The following is a 25,763-nucleotide window of genomic DNA, read 5'->3' on the forward strand; positions in this document are numbered from 1 at the left end:
GCCCCAGGAATGGGCAGGGAAGGGCCTTTGCAATGGCTTTTACCTAACTACGCCCTAAAAGCCTCCAAGAAAAATACCTGCATTACAGAGCCATGCTGTGGAGAAAGTGTGTTCACTATAGAAGCACTCCCAGTACCTGAATAAAAGATGAAATATTGAACATAGACTGTGGGGTTTTAAGTTTATTATTTAGGCCAAGATGGTCTAATTGCCCTAATGCAATGGAGTTGATTTTTTTTCCTAGCAAGGTGGAGCCAGCTAGTTTCCAGGCCTCTACTTAAATGCAGGACTGAAGGGACCACTTTACAGCGCACCCATATTTTCAGGGAGGATAGAGTGAGGCTGGTACTGTACATTCAAGGTAGAGACATTAATTACTTTTTAATTTGTAGGGAAGGTTTTACAGACTCTTAAATTTTTCAGACTCGGGGCTCTTTACCTGAGGCCACGAATGGTGGGGAGGGAAGATCTACATCTAAATGTAGAAGTTTTTAATGTAGAGAACTATCAAGCTGTCTCTATTATTAATGTGGAAAGCAGCGCTGCCATCAAAACCAAATAGACCCAGAGGAACTATCCACTGTCGAGTGTGTAGCATGAGGTGAGTTTTCAATTCCATTAACTAATTTTACATCTGGAACACACCTTATTTTTTAAACTTTACCTCAGTGCTCAGTTGCAGCTAGAATCTGCAAAATTACACTCATGTCTTCTTATATCTTCAATCTACAAACTATCTTTTTCATCCACATGTCAGTGTTTAGTGTTAGGTTGTTACCTGCTAATTACATCATGACAGTCTGCACATGTTGCTAGGTGATGCTAAGGCTAGGTAGCGGCAACATATTAAAAGTAACTCAGTTTAGTCATCAAATATTTTCCGACATACTGTAACCTACAATAGCTGCTAACCTAGAGGCCGACTCTGTGTTTACTGTTGTTTGACCTGCAGAGACAAAAATTTAAAAAACCTATTTTCTCAGGCGCCTTATTCTTCCACATGAACACAATTACAAACATTCATGTCAATTACAACAATCTGAGGTATTTTGTCAAGAAAGACGATCTGTATTTTCTGTTTTCTTTGAGTGGGCAGAGCTCTGATCAAACCAAATCACAGCGTTCGAAATTCCAACTTCCCAGTTCAAATGGAACGCACCATCTGTCCAAACTGTTAGTGGTGAAGCTGCATTGTGGGTAATGTAGGTGCCAGGTTTTGACAAGGACGAGGCATCCATGTAACTGAAAAAGACAGAATCTCTGGTTCTGCAAAATCAATTTTTTTTTTTTTAACTGCAAAGCAAAATCTGAGGAGAAGGCCACTCTTTCAATAAATAACTGAATATTTTTCTTTCCAAACTTTCATAGTTCCTTATTTAGCCATAAATATTTTATGTTGCAGAAAAGGTATTGAAGTTTTGAAGCTAAGTTTCCTAAGTGGGACCTCAACATGACTGAATGTTAATCCCTACAGACCACTTCTACAGCAGCACTGACTACTATGAGTATTTTCCCCCTGAATGAGAGCTGGCAGAAAGAGGAAGAGACAGAGAAACCCCAGCAACACCTCTCACAGTTCCTCCTCCACCTCCTCATGTGTTGTGTTTGACATTTCCCAGTAATGATGGGAATTTTCTCCCCTCTCCTAGCAAGAGTCACCCTTCCTCCCCTCTCCAGTGGCCTGGCCCTCCATGCTGAGACCCACACAATCGCTCTGCGCCGGGGCCTGTGAAATCCCAGGATGCCGCAGTCCTATGAAATCCAATAGCATGGCTTTTATCCCCTGAAGATACAGTACAAATCATCATTGGTTTTATCTCAGCTGGGGATGTCGATTTATCTAAATGAGCTTAGTCCCTCTAGCTGCCTGTCAGAGTTATTTCTCCCTCTCAAACACCAGCCCCACCCTGACACCCTCCCTTCCTCTCATCTTTTTCCTCTCTCCTCCCATCTCTCGGCTCTTCTCTTCCTCCTCCCGCCCTGATTCGGAGAAGTTTAGATCCTTTCGATGTCTCCGTCCTTTGTTCTCTCGAGAGGGAGGGGACAACAGAGGATGGGGCAAGTAATGGGATTGGTACCCTGAACTGGGCACCAGTTTTGTTCGAAGCCTGTCTTACTGGCCCAAAGACAAGTGTGTGCGTGTGTGTGTGTGTACTGTGTGTGAGTGTGTGTTGTTCCCGAGTCCCTTTAGTGTGCAGTGGAATGTACTTAATCTGCCTGCCATCATAATGCAAATGAAGCTCCCTGGTCCCAGCGGGGAGATACTCTGTGTGTGAGTGTGTGTGTGTGTGTGTGTGTGTGTGTGTGTGTGTGTGTGTGTGTGTGTGTGTGTGTGTGTGTGTGTGTGTGTGTGTGTGCTGTGGAATAGCCAGGCCCTTGACAGAGGATGCTGGAAAGCTCTGGAGGGGGCATCAAAGAATGGGCAAAGGCTTCTGTCACACTAACACAATGGCTCAGGACCAGGTTCAGTTACACTCCCTCTCTCTCCCTCTCTCTCCCTCTCTCTCTCTCTCTCTCCCTCTCTCTCTCTCCCTCCCCTCCATTGGAGCAGACAGTGATATGACACCACGCAGGTGAAGTGGGGGAATGACAGTGATCCTGTATTTCTCTCTCTGCTCTAAACGCTTCTGTAAAGGTACTGAATTAATTTTAAAACAAGCGTGTTCCTCTTGTGTCACAGCTAAATTAAAATAGTGAGTTAACTCAAGTTGGAGGAACAACAGAGGCCTAAAAACTTTCATATTAGGGATAGAGGTGTTGTTTTAAAACTCCACGTTAGTAGAATTACAAGTTAACTTACTAATTCTACCCTGACTTTATCCTTTTCACTTTTCTGTCCCGGTCTTTTCCCCACTCACTCTTCCACAGGCAGCTCTGAAATCACAAATTACATGCATTTTTTAAAGTAGTGGTAATTTGTTTTATGATGCATTTAAAATTGTATTCATTCAAAATTTACTTCACTTTTAACTTGTCATTATATTCACATTGTACAGTAATTATAATCATGCAAATATACAGCATGAATAATTATAAAAGGTAGAGTATTTTTAAGATATGAACATAAGATTCTGTCAAATTTTCTCACTACAAATTTTCTTTTAAGCTAAACATAGTTTTGACATCTGATATTACCCAATTTTATTGTCATAAAAATTGCAGCACATACACAGACTAGTCAAAAGCTGCCAATGATATGTATTTTCATGTAGTGGATTTGCAGTAGATGTAAGCACACAGAGCTACAGTCATTGCCTTATTGAACAAAGGTTTTAGATATACGTAATATTAAAAATGAGAGTAAGGCCTCTCCGTAAATAACACTTTCAAAGTTCCCTTGTTAACGTGACCCTTGATCTCAACAGGATTTATCTGGATAAAAGAATCAGGCCATTACTTTATTTTTTTGCAGGAGTAAAAATCCATTTGTTTGTCATTCTTTAGATCAAGGTCAAGGTAAGTTTTATTGTCCCAAAGGGAAATTACTTTTGTAGCAATGTTATAGGAAAAACTGTCTCCACATGGCAACAAGAAATATATCTTGTGGGTACAAGCTAAAGCCAATACTGAACAAAGGAAAAAAGAAATATACACAGTGGGTTTTTCCAGACAGAGATGTGCATTCGGTTAAAACACTGCAGTAAATCATGCTGGGAAGAAGACTGATGGAGTGGATATTCCTTTACCCTTTGTTGAGGTTAAATGCTACATACTTTCTAAAACATGGCATTCACTGTGTTGATTCACTGTTGTGTAATTACTGTGAATTTATTGTTGTACCGTACAGTAAATGCAGAGGGAGACAATGTAAAAACACGTCAGTGATCAACATCAGAAAATGAGCCTGATTTGCAACGATGGCATAAAGACAAAGCATTCAAGAGGAAGAGAAAAGCTGGGCAGAGCACAGCTCAATATGTCCATAACTTTGGTTAACGGAGAGTAATACAACTGGATCAAGGACTCGTTGCAATCTTCAGAGGGTAAATACACGTGTGTAATACAAATTCAAAGCAGTTTGTAAAAGTCGTATCTTAGCATACCGGGTAAATCATAGCGAATAGCACGTTATTATGGTATTAGTATGCTAGCTTCGTGTACATTGCTCTCAGTGTGGTAGCAGAATTACATTTTGGTTGATTAAAGTGACCGAAGAGACGAGCATTTTGATGTGTTACATGGAAAGGGCCAGGTAACTCTCCTGGACCCTTGTGAGCAGTAGTTGTCTCCCTCCTGCTACAGCTTCAGTCTGAGCCGTCGACACCAGCCAGAGCACCCTGCTGGACTGCTGCAGCGTCCAGACTGAAACCCACCCACAGCCTGTTCCTTAGCATTCATTGTCTGTTTCCTGTCCACACTTCACGGACCTGCGAGTACAAACTAACAATGCATGTGTTTTATTTTGGTAGCTTGCACTAGCAGGTGAAGCAGCCATTTGTTTTACACCATTAGCTCCCAAGCCACAACTCAGGCCTGCATTGTTTGGTGTGTGTGTGTGTGTGTGTGTGTGTGTGTGTGTGTGTGTGTGTGTTTAAAGGGTTATTTTCTTGGGATAAAGAGTGAAAATAGAACATTTGAAACATTTGGGGGGAAAAAAGGCGCTCTAAAGGAAATGCTTTTGTATATTGTCTTTTTATTTATTTTAGATCTTTGTTTAGATCTTGTTTTTCCATTTGTGAATGTAGATTTTAATGCATTACTGTTAAACATGAAGTCATATTGACTTGATGGCCTCACACAGACTACAGTCATTTTTGTGGCTGCAGAGTTGAGCCAGTTCCTCTCTGACACGGCCTCTAAATAGTAGTACTCTGACTGCCTCTCCTCAGCCTGACATACATCCCCAGTCTGAGGTATCCTGCCAAACCTTTTAAACTCCTGAGACTAAAATGAACCTCCAGGTACATTTGCCCAGTGTAGATAACCAAACATGGCCGCTGGCCTGACGTGGCTTGTACTGTGGGTTCCAGTATGTGGGGTCAAGAGTGGAATTGTGTTAATGCTTGATAAAATTGTGTTTTCATGTAGACTTGATTCAGTTCTTAGTGTTACACTTACATCATTCAGTTCTCAACTCTCAAAGTTCACTAAACTTACAAAACTGTTTTTTTATCTTCTCTAAGTAAGAGTTTTTACTGTGCACTCGTGCTTGAATTGTTGATAGGAATTCTCATTTCAGTACTTTGACAGTCAAAGGTACAATAATGTGGCCAAACCTATTAATAGCAAGACAGTTAATTAGATTCAAAGATTAATTAACTGCTTATCTAATCTATCAAAGGGCTAAAGATAACTATCTAATTAACAATACGAGTGAAGAACAGTGACAAAGTTTGTCAAACAAAGAACTCGTTTTATCTTCAACCATCACTCTTTTTCTGTCCCCGTCTATTGTTCTCTCTCATCCCTCTCTCTTTCACTCCTTGTTCCTTCCTTTCTGTTCCTCCTTTACTTCCCTCTCTTTCCACTCACACACACTCTGCCTCTCCCCCCGCCCCCGATGTTTATTGATTACCAGAGTTCATACAAGAGCATCACTTAATGTGCTTGCTTTCATGTCCAGCCTTTGTTGCCAGGGCCGCAGCCCACAATATTGCAAATTGATCCGTCTCTCCCTGCCACCTTTTGTCAGGGTTTGTGAAGTGAACTACTATTACATTAGCCCACTCCCCGATTCGTGCCTCCACCCCACCCCTCTCCCTTTTCCCCCCTCTGAGTCTTTCTTTCACTCATTCTGTCTCTTTCTTGTCATTCTGAGGATGGCATCGGCATGGCTAAACACTGGTCTGAGAGCTGATTAGCAGAGCCGCACGCCTGACTGACTGCATTGATGAACTCCTTGAGGTTTGATGATGTAGCCAATAAACGGACACTTTTGATTATCTGACCTCTGACCTTATTTGTAACAACAACAACCCCCTCCACCCCCACCTTCCCGCCTTTCCTCTTCCTCCTCATCGCCCCCTTCATGCCTCCTTCACTTCATTGTCCTTCTCAGGTGATGGCTTGAAAATGAGGTCATGCTTGTGTGAACACAAACAAGGACGCACATCTTCAAGGGCAGTTCATCCTTGAAATGATTTGGAGCAGGATTTTACCACCTCTGAGAAGAACAAGATGCAGAGGGAATTTCATTTTAATGCCATTAACTATAAGACACATTATCTTCCAAATATGAAAATAAGCATTTAGTAAAGCTTAGTAACGATAACTGGTGTTTCGTTGCTACATAGATACGGCGTAGATATCATCAAAAAGTTTTTTTTTTATTTTTAAAGTTATGCAAGTGAAAGCTCTGGGATGGAAAACTTCTATGCAACTTGTGATAGCCTGTCCCTTTAGGCAGTTGAAGTAAGTTGACTCCAAGACCCAAGACAGGCATCCAATAATAAGGTTTTCTCTCACTTCGCTCTTGCCCTGGACAACTTGGCAGGAATTTGGAACGAGGAAGAAACGACGGCACATTTTGACGTGCCTGCAGTCTGACTTCGACGTCCTCCTGAGCCAATCAACAGCGATTCCTGAAGTCTGCATCCCCGACAATGTAATTGCCTGGTGGAGTATTCTCCCCAGCTTAAGGCAGAGTGCCTGTAATTAAGATTGGATGCCCAGGACCACCACCACCACCACCACCACCACCACCCCACAACACACACATACACAGACTCCACCACCTCCCAGAGCTACTGTTGTCATGGAGAAAAGACGTCAGAGGAAGAGGTTGCAAATGTTTGTAGTGATGGTAGCAGGGGACAAGGGGGGGGGGGTGTTGTGTTGCAAGAGTAGAGGCTGTAGAGGGGGTTGTTTTCAACTGTGTGGGGAGCAGTGGGGGGGTTTGAGAAGAGGGCGATAAGGGGATGGGGGACTGCAGCACAATCATCTTGATTTCTTGTGCTGAACGATTACATGCCATGCTAATTGCTAGCAGAGGGATCTTTAATAAATATTTCATTCGGCGCAGCATCATTACTGCCTAATGTCGTTATTAATCTCCGCCGGTAATTTCCACTCAGGAGAAGCGTCTTTGTGAGGGGGAAAGCAGTGTTTTTGCCGCCACAAGGAAAGAAGGAGAGAGTGGGAAAGATGGAGGGAGAAGGAGAATTAGGGAGTGATGCTGAAGAAGTGCCATCATTACATTAAAGTTATGAGGGGGAGAGGGGAGGAGAAATGAATTAACCGTGTAGAAAAAGAGAGAGAGAGAGAGAGAGATAGAGAGCGTCAAAGAGAGGGAAATCGAGGAAGACAATAAAAAGAATGAATGAGAAAGGAAAAGAGAGACAATAGGAAGTTAACTGAGCAGCACTGAACGGATAAAGTGGGAGCGAGCACGGCTGCAAATTATGTTACAGACGCATGTCATTTCCTGAGAGGCCTTTCCATCAGTGAGATCATAGCTAGTAATTTGATTTGTACATGGGAAGGGGGTGGTACAACTGCCTCTGTAGAAAAAGATTTACTTAGTTTAAATGGCTAAAGCTGCCAATCATGACTTCTGTGGTGTCAGACATGTGGAACAATCAAAACTTACCTACACAAAATCTTTCTGTCTGGCTTTAGATTGCTGTGGCATGATGTGATTTCTGCCCTGCTCCTAAAGCAACAGATCCACAGCTGTTGTAATGAGGCTTTACTGGAGATATCCAATGATCAATTACAGTGAGTCCGTTGGAATCATCATCATTTATGTATCAGTTTACCCAGTTACAACAATGAACAAACACTATTTTAGCCAATAAAAACACGAGTAATTACTTTGTTCTTGTCCTTTCTAAAGAAATCATTAAAATATTCCCAGTGTAGGTTGGAAAAAGTATGTGAATCCCCACCCCAATGACATGAACAAAAGCTAACTGGAGTCAGGAGTTGGTAAACTAGGGGTTCAATCAATGAAAGCAGATCGGAGGTGTGGGTTAGAGCTACTTTGAATAATAAAAAACACTTAAACATTTTGAGTTTGCTGTTCACAGGATGCATCTGCCTCGCAAAAGAGAGATCTCAGAAGACCTACGATCAAGAACTGTTTATTTGCATGAAACTGACAGACCCAGATCTGCTCTGCAGGGTTACAAAGTCATCTCTCAAAGTTTAGATATTAATCAGTTCACAGTCAAACAAACTGTTTATAAATGGAAATGATTTAGATCTGTGGCTACTCTCCCTAGAAGTGGGTGTCCAGCTAAGATGACTTTAAAAGCACAGCGCAGAATGATCTATGACGTAAAAAAAAAAAATTGAGTCCAGAGTAACAGCTAAAGGCTTAAAACAATCATTTGAGTTGGTAAACATCTTGAGTCTACCATACACAAATCATGCTGCATGGTTGCATGGAGCATGGTGTCCTGCCATCGACACCATGGAGGAAGTTAGCTGAAGAGCAGCTTTGAAGTACAGTGAGAGGAGCATCATGATATGGGCCTTTGCTGGCTGTGGGCCTGGAAAGCCTGACATCATCCAGGCAGGTGCTGCTCATGTCTATTGCACACTGATGTAAGAGAACATTCCTTGGCAAGATCCTTCCACACAGGATATGTTTTGCATATCCGGTGGCAGAGTAAAAAGAGAGAAGAGCCGTGTAATTAGTATAAACTATAATAGCTATGATGGCTGAACAGACAATTAAACGAGCACCAGCAACAGAAACTCACTTCAGTAGCGGAAAATTTAATCAAAATGCATTACAGAACTGCCCACAGTGCAACCGAAGAAATGCAACACAACAACTCTAAAACACTACCATAGTGAGCTGAGGGAAAACATGCACAAACTTTTTTCTCTCACAACTAAATTTAATTTGCAAAGAAAACAACAATGCAAAATGTCAGAGTAGTCCTTAAAGGCAACACGCTGCTGATAATACACCCTCCGTTATTTGCAGACCAACAGACAACTGTGCACGGGTCCATACCATGTTGTGTAAGCCATCTCTTTCTTCATGCAGTTTAAGACATTAAGAAGGCATGAAAACGGCAGCAAGCTAAGCCTTGGGCGAATAGCAAATAGCATTAGCCGCTGAGCAGACATTGCATTTTGCTCATTCCAATATCCATCTGTGCCTGCAGCTATGCTAGCTAACTGCTATCAGACTGGCTTATTCACAGATATTTTCCACAGCTCTAGTGCTTTTTAGAGCAAAATTCAATCTTTGGTAATAAGTGAATTTGAGATGGAGCATAAGCACAAACTAAAAAGCAAATCCAAATCCATGTTGGTTTTATCTAACAATGTATTTCATGGCCATATTCCAAACTTTTATGAGAATAGGTTATGAATGATTACCAGGGAAATGATTACATGCTTTGCATGATGTTTCAATAACATATCCATCATATATGGCCACAGACAGTGACAGCGAGTTTGGAATGGGATGGAGGGATGGTCGGGAGGAGAGGTAGTGATTTACTGACTTACAATGAAAAAAAAAAAGGCTTCAGCTAAACCATCTATCTGCACAATATTCACTCACTCTCTCTTTCACTTTGCTTCCATCTTCTTTTTTTTTCTCCTTCACATGCACGCACACACACACACACACGCACGCACACACACACACGCACACACGCACACACACACACACACACACACACACACACACACACACACACAGACCAGAGCCACACAAGCCATGGCATTGCCCCCAAAGAAAATAGAGTTGTGTGTACCATCCAATTATCTGTCAGGGGTGAAAAATGGCCCCAATAATATATTCACACTGCCGTTGCCGATCAATTTTTAATCAAGCTGAGAAATATGGAGGAAGTGAAGCTAAAATGACCCACCAGGAACTCTCCCACAATGCCTCAGCAGAGGAGTCCCTAATTTTCCTCCAATCAAATTACCTACTCCCCAGACTACTGCACCACCAGCACCATCCCCCCTCCCACCCCCTTCGCCGAACCCACCGTCAACCCATGAGCGATAATGGTGCCTCCCAGTGTGGGGCAGACTAAAAGCTACAACTGGCCTGTTCTTTTATAAGGGCAGAGGTCAGGGGGCAGTGGCCTTATTAAAGAAATTTTCGCTCATGATTAAGTCATTAACTGGTACGAGCTGAACAACATGTATATAGTGACACAACGTAAGGAAACAGAGCCACATACGCTCGAGTTGTTTTTACGTGGAGAAAAACAGGCTCTCTGTACAAGCTATTCATTCTTTTTATTTGTGTTTATTTATGTCTAGAACCTTTTGTCAGCCTTTTGTCCATTTATTTGAGGAGGTCAAGTGTCTATGGGAACTCTGGTGTTCCAACATAAATATAGAATAGTTTAGTTATCAATTATTCACTTATTTTTCAGTGCCTGCAATGGCGTGAAACAGGGTTGATCAGAGCACTGAGAACCAAGAGTAAGACAGTGGACCATAAAAACCAAAACTATGATCTGAATCAACCTAAAATGCTCAATAGAGCTCGAGACCAGCAGAGTCGGGTGATAATTTTCTTCAGTTTCGTCATTACCAGTGACCCTTTTCTCATTACAGTCATTTCTTCCATTGTTAATACAAAACTATTGATTAGCACTGCTTCAAATAAAGCAATTACTGAATCTGTTAAATGTCATGTGATACTTCCATGTCATACTCTGTTTTTAGTGAATGAATGACTCACTCTCTGACTGTTGAGTAGTACTCATATATCAACCATTTTCAAAACAATACCATGCTCCATGTTACAATAAACTGTGTTTTTTTAATATTTTGCAGTGGACATCAGATCCTTTATTTTCCACACAGGATGTAAAACATTTTAAAACCAAGCGCTTCAGTTCTGCTGGCTCCTTTTGTAACATGCCGCGTGTGTCATTGATGTGTAATTGTAAATATCGTGGCTAAAATGAAAATACCTTAGCTACGTCAAATGGAAATTCAAGCATGCTTAATATAAACCAGCCCACTGAACACAATAGTACACTGTTGCACCATATGGATGCGTAAACCATATACACATATTTCACGGTGTGCTGTACAAACAGACTTTTCCTACATTCGTTTCATGCCAGCTAACCCGCATTCGCTCTCTAGCTCATAGTTACTCATTTATAAACACAATACTTACATGTAAAATTTATATTTGTAAATCTGAAAACTTAGAAACGTGTACGTACAAACACACACACACACACACACACACACACACACACACACACACACAATCGACTTCTTGTCAGTTCACTTTGTGAGTAAATTCAGCCCTATAGAGCCAACCCCAGTGCACCTGAGATGGGTCACTTGTGCTGGGGGCAATCTGCAATGAAAGCTTTCCCATTTGTAATAAACTGCAGCCTCTCAGAAGAGCAATCCTTGGGAGAATCCGCCGTACTCTCTCCTCACTATAACAACAGCGTGTGTAAAACAAATGAGCAGGAAGGTAATTGCAGACAAACAAAAATTACATTTCCAATAAAGGTTCTTGTCTCTTTGGGCTCCCAGAAGCCCCTAGCCCTCCTCAACTGTTTAACAGCCTTAATATACCCTCTCATCAGCCTTCCTGTTGAGAAGCCGCCTGAGAGAGGTTATCAGAGCACAAACAGGGCTCATCTAATGTGAACAGGTTGAGGGTTTAGTGGTTGAAGTGTTTTAGGCAATTAAAAGGGGAAAGTGATGGTGGGATAGATGGATGAGAGCAATAGACAAAACACTAAGAGTTTACATGACCCATACTTTTTACTTGAAGACATTCATGGCACTGTAGTAAAAGTCTCATAATAAGAAGCACTTATGGAAAGATGAGTAACACAAAAGGCGTGTAATAAAGAAAAACAGATTCACAACGCAAATCACAGAACCCAGGGCATGGTTTTCACATTACAGTATAAAGAAAGGTGCTTGCTATACGGACAATTATTAGATTAAATCATCATTCATAAATTGTTCAAGCATTCTTAAAGTGTTTTGAATACACTGGAATCAAAGATTAATATGAACCATCAGTCAAAATGTTCCACTGTTTCCTTCAGCAGTGGTGCTGCAGATGAATAATAATGAAATGCCAGAGTGTGAAGTAGGTACTGAACATTCAACATTTAACTTGCCAACCTGTACGTGCTGTGCGTTGTATGTTAACATATATAATGATGACAGCAATTTGACAGCTAGGTATAATTATCATAAACAAACATGTCATGTCAGAAAAAAACCAACAACCTCCATCAGGTCAGATTTTGAAGTACAACACAAATCAGGGGGAGGGCGCTGTTCATTTAGAGCTTCAAGACAGTACAAGGCTAGAAATGTAAACAATGAAATTACGTTGATGTCACTAAATCAATTACTGCTGGGCCGAATACAATGGCAAGAAAAAGTATGTGAACCCTCTGGTTAAAGTATGCCCTCGCTGCAGCTCCCCCCCCCCAGACCTCTTTTAATATTCAAATTCATCTCTCATCTTTTGTTGTAGTGTTAGTAATTGCAGTCAAACCGCTTGTTTGTCAACCAATAGTCTAAAACACAAAGATATTTCATTTACAATGATATTAAACAGAGCAAATCCTGACATTTGACAAGCTGGGACCTGCTCAGTTTTGGCCTGTATGCTTGATACATGATTAACAATCATCAAAATAGTTGGTGATTAATTTTGATGGATTAAATAATTAATCGAGTAAATTGTTCCAGCACTAGTTTTGGAGAAATGCTGTCTGATAATAGCTATAAACTCCGCAGATACAGCCAACCTGTTTATCAAGGTGATATTTTGTAATGTTGAGATATCATCAGACAGATCTTTGTTAAAAATACAACACAAGGCATTTTCAATAAATCATACAGACATGTTTGCACACATCCACCTAAACTCACACACTCACGTTTGTACAGTCTTGCACACAATCGCACAGAGTGTTGGTTAATGACACACACACACACAAACACACACACACACACACACACACACACACACACACACACACACACACACACACACACACACACACACACACACACACACACTAAGAATTCCACTGAGTGCAACAGCAGTCATCTCCCTGCAGCACTGAGATCAAATCAGTCTGTTTATCTGATGGTGAACCTGACATTAGGCCAAACTAAAGGTCCCTGCTCAGCTTCCTCTTATCAAACCTTGCAAACAGTGAACTCTGTGGCCCGGCCCCTCACATGGGGGAAATTGATTACAGCCTCGGGCTGTAAACGGCAGTAAGTCCACAGCTCTGTTCATTCCATTATGGATCCCGGAGCCGAGCGGGCCGAGGTGGCTATTAGCTACAGATTCTGGATCAGATCCTCAGATATTATTTGATCTTGTAAGAGTGATGGGTTGAATGAGAGGTGGTGTAATCTGAGCTTATATGCAGGGTTAAGGGTTCATATGACCTCAGTGGCGACTAAACAGCCACGATCAGAGCTTTTAACAAGAGGTCAAAGGGGTTCATATTGGTTTGACATATTTTACTTAAAATGGATGTATTGACTGTAGTAAATGTGGAACAGCCCACTAGTTACTCTTAAGGAACAGACCACACCACAGATGTTGGGTGAAATGTTGTTTTAAAAGGTTGTGTGAGTGCGTGTATGTGTGTGCTTACAGTATACGAGTCTGTGCACACATCTGCCTGTGTTTACCACTGTTGAACCATTCTGTTTAAACTGATGTGTGAGAGAGAGATAAACAGCGAGAAAGTCTGAGAGAGATGAAGAGCTAACAGTTTTAGGGCATTCCTGTCAGTGTTACTGTATGATTGCAGGTCCTTTGTGGCTTCCTGCAAACTTTACTGCTAAGATGGGTTTGATGTAAACGCTCAGAGGAGACAAAGATGGGAAAGTCCCTGAGATATTTAACTGACTAATTCTTCCACCGGTTTTTCTTTCTCTCCGCTCGTCTCTTTTCTTTACTTTGCCTCAATCAATCCTCTGTGGCGGAAGAATCTGGGAATCCGGGATATGCAAAACAAACATGCCCTTTTCCTTCATCATCAAAAAAAAAGAAAAAGAAAAGAAAAATGTGTGAGTATGTGTGCTACAGACGAGCAGACATGCAAGTACGCACATACACACACCTCCATCTAACAAACACACCTTTATGTTAAAACTTTGCTCGAGGCATTTTATTTCTCCAATTAGACTTGTCAAGGGCCTGACAAGTCTCAACTTTGTTTGCTCCAGCAGACAGGAAATTAAAAACTATATTTGAAACTGTTGTCTTCCAACTAAACCGAGAAGGGAAAAAACATCAGCGTGACTGCTGTTTGACACAGAAACGTACAGAGTTTTTAATCACAATTTATACCAAAAAAAAAAATGAATTGTGCATGTCTGATTGACTGTTGTGTTTTCCATTTTAGGAGTCAAACCTTCAACCTTCAAAATATAAAATCATCTCTTTGTTCGATTTTGTATCATTACTTCAAGCTAGGTGCCAAATGAGTAACGTTTGCTTTTACTGGACAAAACAGTGTGTATCGTTAGTACAGTATTACAGCAGTGACGGGCCATAACAACAAGCAAGGCAAGTAGTGTTTGACCAGTTAAAGCCAATGGACATAAATTAAAACGATAACAAAGTGGAAACGATATCCATCTCCTTACATCTCGTTATGTCCCATAAAGGATCTAATATTTCCTGTTCGCATTCATCTCGTAACTGACTGCCTTGTTGTGGACACAGTAGGCTACTGTCTCTGGAAGCTAGGTCGACTACCAGCCGTTGCATCTAACGTTTCTGTCATTTTTGTGGGTGTGGTCATGTCTCGTTGACAAAGGCTGGGGCTTGTCAAGCTGGGGGGGGGGGGGGGCAGCATTTTTTTGGTCATTTGCACACACACATTGTGGAGAATCCTCGGATCTTTGATGACTCAGCTTCCACTGAAATGAGTTATGATATTGCACACATTATTATACACATGTGCAGATGCCTGTGGAAACTGTAGTTGGTTCTTCGGCTCTGCTTACCTATCTGTACTAAATCTGAATTTCTTTTATAGAATAGATGAAATAGTAGTAATATGAGGTGTATGTTAGTTCGACTGGTTTTATTAATTCATTCAACTCACCAAAAAAGTAAGAGGGCTTATGTGCTTTTAGCATATTAAATATTTCCTAATCTAAAATACATATATGATATAAATGATCATATTTTATCCCTGTGATGACGACACTTACTGTATAAAGTGAGTACATGCTATTGCACTTGAAAGCAGCACAAAAACTTTGTACACTGGCAGCTGTAAATGGCAGTAAAATTTAGTTTTGATTTGTCACTTCCTCTGAGTAAAGACATGACCATTCCTGAAAATATTTCACCTGAACAAAAAGGGTAAATTTATTTCGTCTTAATGCTCTTATCAACTACAGCACCAGTCTGTGATTAAGGCTGAGAGTTTTACTCATTCATATTATTTTTCCTGTTAAAGAATGACACCTCACCTCCCCCTCTTCGATGCATCACCCAGGTGAGAAGCATCGTCTATCATGTACATATAGAAAAACCATGAATAGTAGATGCTAATTTAATTCTAATGATGCTTTTATGCCAAATGTGCCAAATGTGTAATTTACTCTCTGAACTGTTCTTGCTCCATCTTGAGAGCAAAGTCACCACACCTGAAGTGAAAAACCCTGACCCACATCATTTGTACATGCCGTCATATCACGCACGCTAATTGCAAAGTGGGGCTTATCGGCCACATGTCTGCATTTCCATGCATGCACACCCCCACAGGCCGCCTGCCCCTCCCTCCTTCCTCTTCTCTGATGTGTTTTTCATGTTAACACTTTGCAGTGCCTTAGGTACATCATGCGGCTTCCCGCCATACACAGCCCTACCAAGCCCATTTAGAATGTTTTTATGGGATAACATCGTTTTTATTTTTCAATTAAATTTTTATACTTTTGTGTTTTTCCCCCCTTTCTCCTTTTAAGGGTTGCTATTTTTCCTCATTCAATTTCCTTATGTGCTGCTCTCTTTTCTCTGTTCTGTCTTTGTCTAGATGAAATGCAGGTTTTTAACTCTGTTTTGGTCTCAAACTCAAACTTTGGTTTATCTAGCGGAATAAAACAAGAATGAAAGAATTAATCAATACGATATTTAAAGACTATTGAGTTGAATTATGATATTTTATTCTGAAAAAAGCAAAAACATTTTCCTGTGGTAGTTGTGTCACACCATCACAGAAAGAAATGAACTACTGTAGGTACATGTTTAAGTACGATCTTCAGGTACTGCTGATTTACTTAAGTACCTCTAATCATTTTAAATGTGCTTTAACTACATTTATCTACAGCTGTAGTTAGTAAAGGACACTGACTGTATACAAGTTTGGGCTTGTAAAAATAAGATAATGAGCTAATGTGATGCATCACTGTGATTTAAAGTATCAAGCAGCTCAAAGAAGCCAAATAGTTGGAAGAAAAGTCAGGTGGAAGAAAACCTACAGACATTAATAAATCATTTATAATGTAACACAAAAAAAACTTTCCTTCACAATAAAGAGGGATCACTTTCACGCTTGCCTTCTACTGTTAATACTTGCTTCCTTTATTTTAGTTTAACTTTGTTTAAGTAAAGTATGCAAATACTTTTTCCACAAATGACTGCAATACCAAACCATCGGTTGATTTTTTTTCTTTTCGTTTTCAGTGCCATGAACTGTTACTGTTAAGCCCAAACACAGGACGCATTCATGACTCATGGTCTAAGTATTCCTACAGAAACTCATACGCTTTTCTCCCGAGGCTCTACAAAGTAACCTTTGATGGCAAATACAATCCAGCTTTTTTGTTAAATATTCAACTGTCAGATAAAGAAACAAATTAGCAGAAGTACAGTATTGTTCCCATGAGCCACACCTTTATCCTCTCATCTATGTATAAAAATCAAATATCTGTAGAGCTTAAATTAATCGTGATTTGTGGAAATGATCTTATCTGTGAGGAGACTCTGCTATGAACTCAGTGTGTTGAAGAATGGTCCTGTTGCCTTTTCAGGTGTGTGTAACGTGTGTGTCTGTGCAGCTCCAGGGGAAAACAGGGGAGCGGGTGGGAACACATTCCTCCTGGGCAAGACCTATACATCCATCTCTCCCATCACTGCAGGCCAGGGACCTCGTCACTATACTTGCATTTTTATTGTCATGACAGAGAAACCGATAAGAAAAGGCCATTGTCCCATTTCTGGCTTTAAAATAATTTTTTTGCCATGTTAGCAGTTTGACTCCAGGGCAAACTGATCCATCCATCCATCCATCCATCCATCCATCCATCCATCCATCTGTCCACCCACCACTTTGGGACCATGAATGTCCGTACAAAAGTTCATGGTAATCCATCTCACTGTTCAGGTCTTCAGTCTGTACCAAAGGTATGAAACCTAGTGACTTTGATGATCCCCTGACTGTTCGTCTAGCGTCACTATGAGGCGGACATTTGTGGTTTTCAGTAAAATGTCTCAACAACTATTGGATAGCTTGTCCAGACATTCACGTCCCCCCCAGGATGAATGATAATTACGTTGGTAAACCATTAAATTTTCATCTGGCACCATCATTAAGACAAAGTTTTAATTATTCCAATACTTATATGACCAAATAGCTGCAGAACTAATGACATTCTCATCAGCCTAAACAAAACTTTGTTGAGTGACAACTGTTCAAATGTTAGCATGCTAACATGTTAAACTCAGACAATAAGATGATATGATCATAAATAATGACATACCTGCTTGTCATTATAAGCATCTTAACATGCTGATGTTAGCATTTAGCACAAACCACCTATACGCCTAAGTGGCTAAAGGCCAAACCAGACGTCCCGTGTGAAGATCCATGAGGGTCTGTGTGACGTAAACGTCATCATCCGCCCATTTCTGCACAGACCCCTACGCAGACGTCCATGTTTGTGAAAAATTTGTGACCACGCAGACTTTCCACAAAGCAGGTGCTCCAACTGTGCATGCTCCAAGTAACAAAATGGATTCTTGTTTTGAAGAGAGGTTGTGTGAGGAGAACCAGCTTTACCCACATTTATATAATTCCTCTTTGAAACAATACAAAGACAGCCAAATGGCAGTTAACGCCTGGCTTTTTTTGTTTTTTTGATAAGCAGTCGTGCATCATATTTTCTCTTTTTGCCTTCCTCTAGTTCTCTTCTTCTATTACTTGATTTTTATAGCAGTTGGCAAACAAAGTTGTGGTGCATTACCACCACCAACTGGAATGGAGTGTGGATTTGGAAATGTGCAGGCGCAGAATGCCAATGTCGACCTTCAATTGTAGTATGAGTAGAACCACGATTGCGCAACTGGAGAGAAGTCCACAGCTGTCTGTGGACGAGAACTAAATAGTAAATGGAGTGCATTTATATAGCACATTTCTAGTCTTATGGACCACTCAAAGCATTCACAATGGAAGCCACATTCACCCATTCACATACACATTCACACAGCTCTTTTCTACCATAAGCACACATTCACAAACCAATGACACGTCTGGAGCAATGTGGGGTTCAATATCTTGCCCAAGGACACTTTGAAATGCGGAAAAGTGTTGGTGAGTGGTACACCACAATTACAATAATAAAAGCACTGTTTACTGTTTGCACACAGGAAGTGTTTTGTGTTTTGTGCAGCAACAGCGTGGTTTCTTTGAAGCAGTTATTATAAGCAGTGCTAGCTACCAGCAGTGCTTATACTATGTCAACAGAAAATCCAGGACAGAGAACATCACAGAGTGCACGTTAATTCAAATAGATTTTTAGAAAGTACAGATTAGAAAAGCCATCGCTTTCCTACAAAGATGGAGACAAACTAAAGAGCACACGAATCACCAACATACTCCACAAATTATCACCTCTCCAACAAACTCTATCAACAGCAATCAATCAATCAATCAATCAAAGCTTCTCAAAACAAAAGAGAGCGGGCAGGTGGATCAACCCCTCTCATCTCTTTCCCTCTCATCACCCTGCACACCAATCTGAATTGTGATTTGAATGGTTCGGCTGATGAGGAGAACCAAAAGCTTTGAAGCCGCAGTCGGGTCGGGCTCCTTTACGCCACCCAGCAAAAGTGATGCCGTATCACATCTGACACCCCAAAGCCTGAGAAATTGATCCCCCAGTATGGCCATTGATCGGGTTGGGGTTTGAACATGCGCTCGGGCCGAGCACGGAGGGAAGGGTCAGGAGCAAGATGTGAGCCTGGCTCAGTTCTTTTGTTACGGGAATCGATGCTCTGTCACAATGGGGGAGATTAGCCCAGTCAGGTCATGTGCGGAGCACAGCATGAGTTTATGTTACACTGTTTGTATACGTGTCTGTCTCCAGTACGTTATTCTGACCTGTGTTTACGAGCATGTCCTTCCATCTTTTACTTGGTCTTTTACTTTAATCTAATTTGTTTGTGTGTGTTCTTCCTTTGTTTTCCTTGTGAAGAGATTCATGCAGGGTTAAAACAAAAGTGTGCATGCATTTGTTTGTGCCTGTGACCTTTCCTCTACGTAAGTATGCTTTCCTCTGACAGATGCTTATTGGTTTTGTTGGAAAGTGAGACTATAAGCAGGCACACACACATGCCCACATTTTCCCCGAGGCCAAATAAAACTATCTCTGTGCCATCTATCTCAACTACAAGTTCATACACTGACACTTAAAAGTACAGGCACTGTTTGCCAGGAAACAAAGTCGAGTAAATGAGCTTGATAGAGCATGCTGTCTAATGATGTGCATGCATCTCTGGAAAACACAAACTAGTTTCTCAGAAAACAGACATGTGTTTGTTCTTTACAGTATAAAATCATGTTATACTACAAAAAACTGCACTTGAAAACAAAGAGATCATATTCAGTGCTATTGTTACACTCAGACATACCAAACAAGCTGTTTAGTGATGCTTAAAACTAAACAGACAATAGAGAATTAAATACTGTTGAGTCCAGCATCCATTACACTTTCATTCTGGCAAATGGTATGAACCGAAACTTCACCAATACAGGAATTCTGAGGCTTATATTTGGCAACTGACAGTAAGTTTTTTTAAACACATTAAACATTTTTTAGACAGTGATCCCTTAAAGAAATAGACTGACATTTTGGGAAACACATCTATTTTCTTTCTTGCCAAGAGTTTTATGAGAAGCTTATGAGAAGCTACCACTCTCATATCTGCCCAGTAAATATCAAGCTACATCCAGCAGCTAGTTAGCTTAGCTTAGCATACAGACTGGAAACAGCTAGCCTTGCTCTGTACAAAGGTAAAAAAAAAAAAAAAAATTTTTAAATCAATCTACCACCACCTCTAAATTTCATTAATCTAATGTTATATCTTGTTTAATCTGCACAAAAAGAAATTTTGCGGCTTTCACAAATGTTATGTGTTACATAAGAAATCTTTCCAAGTGCAGAAAGAAAGAATCCAAAGGACAAAAGAGAAAAGAACAGAAGGACAAGAGGAGAGCAGAGAGCAGAGAGCAGTGAGAGCTGAAGGCTTTGGCAGGGCCAAAACAGGCCATGAACAGACCAGTGCTAAAGGGCCCAGGACAAGTATTGCCATGTCCCCCTGAAACCGCGGAGGCCGCTGGGTAATGAATAAATAAACACCCCCTCCAACCATCTAGCCTCTTCCTCTTCCTGCTCTCCACGTTTGGCAGCCAACACACACACATGCATATGCATACACACACAGAAACTGGCACAGGCACATAAACAATACACACAAATGCATACATGCATGATTGCCATCAGCCTGACAGCCAAAACACAGTCTCACAAAAATGTAGGTTTTGTGCAGCAGAGTCCCTGTGACTGTGTGCGTGCTTGTGGCAATAGTCTTCTATACGTCCAACTGACTGTGCGCCAGAGTGTATTCCCTGCTTTGCCCTATTCATACTGTTCATCTGTATGCATTTTATTTGCCCATCCATATTTATCCAAGGCTGTGCGGAGAAATGTGGCTGCCTAAGTCAAAGCCAAGCAGCCTCAGTACATTCCCACACTCATGCCATGTATAACCCAACTGAGAAATCACCACCACACGCCAACGTAGGGGCATGAGGCAACGCCATGTCAGAGCTTAAGAAAACAAGAAGCTGCGAGACTCACAGAGATGGAGCCTCGGCTCCTCATCTCCTGGCCTGACAGTCGGTGAAAATATTTTCAATTATTCAACTTGGCGGATTGAGAAGCCAAAGATGGAGCAAAGGCCTTTTAAAATGTAACTTGTTGTGACAACACTAAACGACCTCCACCACCGCCTGATGAAATATAGATATTTTGTTTTGTTTCCAAGAGGCTTAATTTGCCATTACCAAGTTGTTGCTTTTGCGAAGGCTGAGATCCGCTCCTATTAAAAATGGTGAGAGGAAAATGACGAGAGCTGGTGAGTGACGGACTGAGGCAGCAAACTTCTAGATATAATCTGATTAACCAGGAAACAGGGAAGGAAGGCAGTAATTACACAAAAACACGCAACTGTGCTTTTGGGTTTGAGTGTTATGAGTTACAGTGAAGCTTTTTATCTATGACATCTGACCTTTTTCACGCCACAATTTTTAAGCCAAGTGTAATTACGAGGATAAAGTTTTGTATTCAGTTTTATCTGATTTTTGCATAAAACACTAAAGTTCTCAATAAAAAACAGACTACTAAAATGGTTGTAGGTGGAGTCGTGACTTCTTAAACCTGTGTGAGATAAGCTTCATTACAGCTTTTATAAACCGCCAATTGTGAAGCTTCTGCCTAAAATCATATCATCTAATCCATCAACACAACATCAGCAACAGGCCTGCTATTAAATGGTCAATCAATGTAACTATACTGTCACTGCCAGGGTGAGAAAATAAGACGTCTCGGCCAAAATATTTCCTTTCAAGTTCACAACAGTAAATAATTGGAGATTTGACTTGAATTAAACTGGAACAGATATTTTTGCATTTGCCTGCCTTCACTGAGCCATCCAATTTTCCCATGTACATAAAATCATAAGGCCCCATTAATCATCCTAGATTATTTATTGCAATATATGCCCAGGTACTATGTTTTGATGAGAAAAAATAGAACATTTTAATCAGAAAGCAGGAGATTACACAGCCTGAAGCAACAGGGAATTACATCAGGCAGAAGTAAAGGAGAAAGTTTACTAACAAAAACCACAAAAAAGCAGAATTAGATTAGATTTTAATACTGTTCGCCTGCAAGAATAAAATAAACATCCCTAAATCTCACACCAGCCCCCCAAAAGTTAATTTCTTTCACTAGTATACACACACACACACACACACACACACACACACACACACACACACATATATATAACATCTACTTCCCATCTCACCACACATACACACTTATATTGCTCTCCATTAGACAGAAGATTACATGGCAACCTTGACCTGTCTGCCCATCATAAATTACCACACAGCCTCTGCTGGCAACTCATTGTGGTGTGTCATCAGCTCGCGCCCACCATCACCATTACACTACATCAGTGCCTTGGTGAGTCCACTGTATGTATTACACCGTGTTTCGTAATGTAAGTGAGCGCCTGTCGTCCTTGCAGCAGCATTCTGTGATGCTGAACCTGCACGGGCCCGATTCTGCAGCAAATGACGCCTGATTTTAGAATATACTATATTACAAAATCTTTTCTTCTTCAGATGCAATAGGAGAAAAAAAAAGAACCAAAGCCAGAAAACGAGCTCTTGTTTTTCTCCACCACAGTTACTTGTTCCTCTAGTACTGGGATAGTAAGCAAGATGGAAAACAACAGCTTCCAGGTCACGAAAGGAGGAGATAATGAGAAAATAAGAGTGTAATGGAAGATTTTATGATTTACCCTGACAAGACTGGTGCATCTTAACAACAATAAATTGTAACCCTAAGCAGCTTTAATTGAACGTGGCAATTAAAGTGATTCAGATGCTGATCATTAGACCTGAGTACCAGCTACACTCACTCATTCCCAAACATAAAGACCTAACAGGTACAGAGACAAAGCGTTTACGTCTGCGTGTATACAAAACTGAAATGCTGAGCAGGAACTTGCAAAAGACAAAACAATTAACATGAAAAATACGCTTTCATGCTACATCGATGCTCTTTGATGGGTTTATTCATCAGTGTTGTGACCTGCACTGGCCTTCATTAGGTCTGCCAAAGCATCAACAGATCATGTTCAACAAGCAATGATCAACACTTTCATCAGTATATGAATAGCTGTCACTGTAATTACTTGTACGTGTCAAGTAAACAAAGGGTGGGTTTTACAAAAGGGAGACATGAGTTATGAATCAAATGTTTGATTCACTTTAACCTTGAGTGATTGTGGCAGAGTAGTGAGTGCATGTGTAATCTGTCTGTATTCTGTACATGCATATGTGTCTCTCTCTGTGCGACGTGCGTTCTCTCTGCTCTCCATGCTGCTCTGCTCCCACAGTGCCCCTGGGACCCATCTGCCTCCCTGTTATTAATTCATCAGGCTTAACCATGCAGTGCTTTATGACTCTGTTTGGACTGACGAACTATCACACACCCCTATCTCTGTCTCATCCTCTCTCAGGAACATGGTATTGAAAAACAATATCTGTCACTGGATGCTGAACCTACGCTTGCAGCTTGATATGTCTGCTGTATCGTCTGGTATATGTCTTGCCTCCCAGCTTCTGTGTACAGTCCTGTTGTCTCAATATGAATAGTTAAAGTAGTGTGTATGTGTTTATTCTCAGCATCACTGCCAAGGCAACTTTCTGTACATTTATTGTAGTTGATCCGGGTTTTACATCTAAATGTCAATTTTAGTGTCAAAACTTAACTTAAAGCTGCCTGGTAATTCTCAAAAATGATTACTTTGAATAATAGCCAACTAAATAATATATCCTATTACACTTCAGAGACCCTAAGGGCCAAGAATAATTTCTCAGAGGGCCACAAACCTTCTTTGGGCAGCCCTGAACTCCACTCACTTTATCCTGACTTTGTCTGTGTAGCTAATTCCCATCATGGAAACTATTTTGGCTGAAAACACAGCTGATTGTGACCATGTTCAAAATAAACCCTTTTAAAGAAAGAAATCTAAACTTTGCATTGAAAGATAATCTAAGAATCAATCAATGCCCTTCACGTGAATACGTCTTGATTGCCATGTCTAAACCTATTCCCATCAAAGACAGAGAGAAGAGATCTGAGATTGCGGCACATCAAAAGAGTTTATCTAGCTAGTATTATGTGGCTGTAAATAGCAGCAGCAAAGACACAAGACACACTGACTGAGCACTGGGAAAGTATAAGTGCAGAAGAAAGAAGTAAAGAAAATAAAGACAGACAGTAAAGATTTTTACTGGCTCCTCCAGCAGCTTAAAACCAGACGGTGCAATCTTCAAAAATACAAAAAATTAACAAACAAAATAGCTAGATTTTTTTTATGACAACTAATTAATAATTAAAATAATTCTAAGTAAGAAATTAATTTGTGGTGCAAGAGCTCTGCATCTTTGCAGCTAAACAATCTGACTTCTAGTTTCTTGTGTCACTTCTATCAATTCAATAGAATTATAATGACTTGTTTTCTTTTGCAGAATTCGTATAACTTGAAGGTCTGATACTATTCTTAATTACGTATTTTGACTGTTTTCATTCAGAAAAGATTAGAACAATTTTTATTTTCATTTCAGAAATAAAAAAGTTGACATACTTGGTGTAGGTGACTTTCCCCTCCACTTCTTCCCTCAGAGGGCAACACCACACTTGAGGACATCCAGGAGGAGTTCTTGTCGGTGCTCCAGCAGCTTACTACTGGGGCTATACTGCCCCCCAGTGGAACCACTGTGAACACAATTCCCTGCAATGGAGAGTGAAAGACAGTCAGCATCATGGTCAGTATGAACAAGTTATGAGTGTGTTCAGTCTCATGTTACAAGTTGTATGGTCAGAGGAGGGAGGTGTGCTAACCCTGGAGCAGGTTCAGGATTTTGCTCAAGGGCACTTCAACATTAAATAGAGAGTGAGTGTTCAAAGTGAAGCTAAAACAAAAATGGCACGTGCAATTAACCTGAATTATACTGATTATTCACGTGCATTTTGTCCTAGTCACATTTTGACAAAATATACTGTAACTGTGGGGAACTGGTGAAAATGTAGGAATTTCCCATTCCCCACTCAATTTAATCGCATGTTCTAACAAACACATTGAGGGAACATAGAAATGGTAACACTGGATATCCCTGTATCAGGAAATCACAAATGCAAATATTTAAATAAATACACTGTATTTCTGCAACACACAGCCACACCTCAGTCAAAAATGCCCAAGATAGTGTAAGTCATTCTTTTGTCCTCGTTGGCAATACTCTTGTTTGATTCTTAGAGCTCTGACATATTTCCCACCTTAGAGCCTCTACGGAACAAAACGTCTGACAATGTTTGAAAATGGCCCTGACAACATGATTACAGATATGACAGTATGCCAGTTGTCACTTCAAGAAAAGTCTGGGAAAAAAAGGGGAGAGATGGGAACACAGTGGAGAAGAGGAATGAGAATAGTTGACAAGAGATGGAGGACGGCAATATGACATGCTTTAAACGGAAGTGCAAAAGTTAGAGAGGATAAAGGATGAGAAGAGAAATAAGAGAAGTATGAATGGAAAATTTAAGGGGCTAAAATACAAGTTTAATACAAAGGCAGATAGAGGGACGGGGGGGTTATTCTCCCTTTGCCACAGTGACACAGCCGGACAAGGAGATGGAAAGGCAGGAAGGAAGGACGAGGAATGAGGGTAAAAGGAGGAGCAATCTCATTAGCAAGCACCATGACAATAAAGCACAGTGTA

The 25,763-nt window shown here is 40.7% G+C and overlaps 1 long non-coding RNA gene across 1 annotated transcript in view; it reads right to left on the minus strand.

Moving 5' to 3' along the window:
- The window catches only part of LOC130181578 (uncharacterized), a 56,930-nt gene extending 32,161 nt beyond the window's left edge, over positions 1 to 24,769 (minus strand). Inside the window, exon 1 of the long non-coding RNA XR_008829602.1 lies at positions 24,629 to 24,769. This is a non-coding gene — a long non-coding RNA (uncharacterized LOC130181578). The remainder of the gene's footprint in view (positions 1 to 24,628) is intronic.
- Between the last annotated feature and the right edge of the window lie 994 nt (positions 24,770 to 25,763).

Source organism: Seriola aureovittata, chromosome 14 (assembly GCF_021018895.1).
Source record: "Seriola aureovittata isolate HTS-2021-v1 ecotype China chromosome 14, ASM2101889v1, whole genome shotgun sequence".
Classification (NCBI taxonomy): Eukaryota; Metazoa; Chordata; class Actinopteri; order Carangiformes; family Carangidae; genus Seriola; species Seriola aureovittata.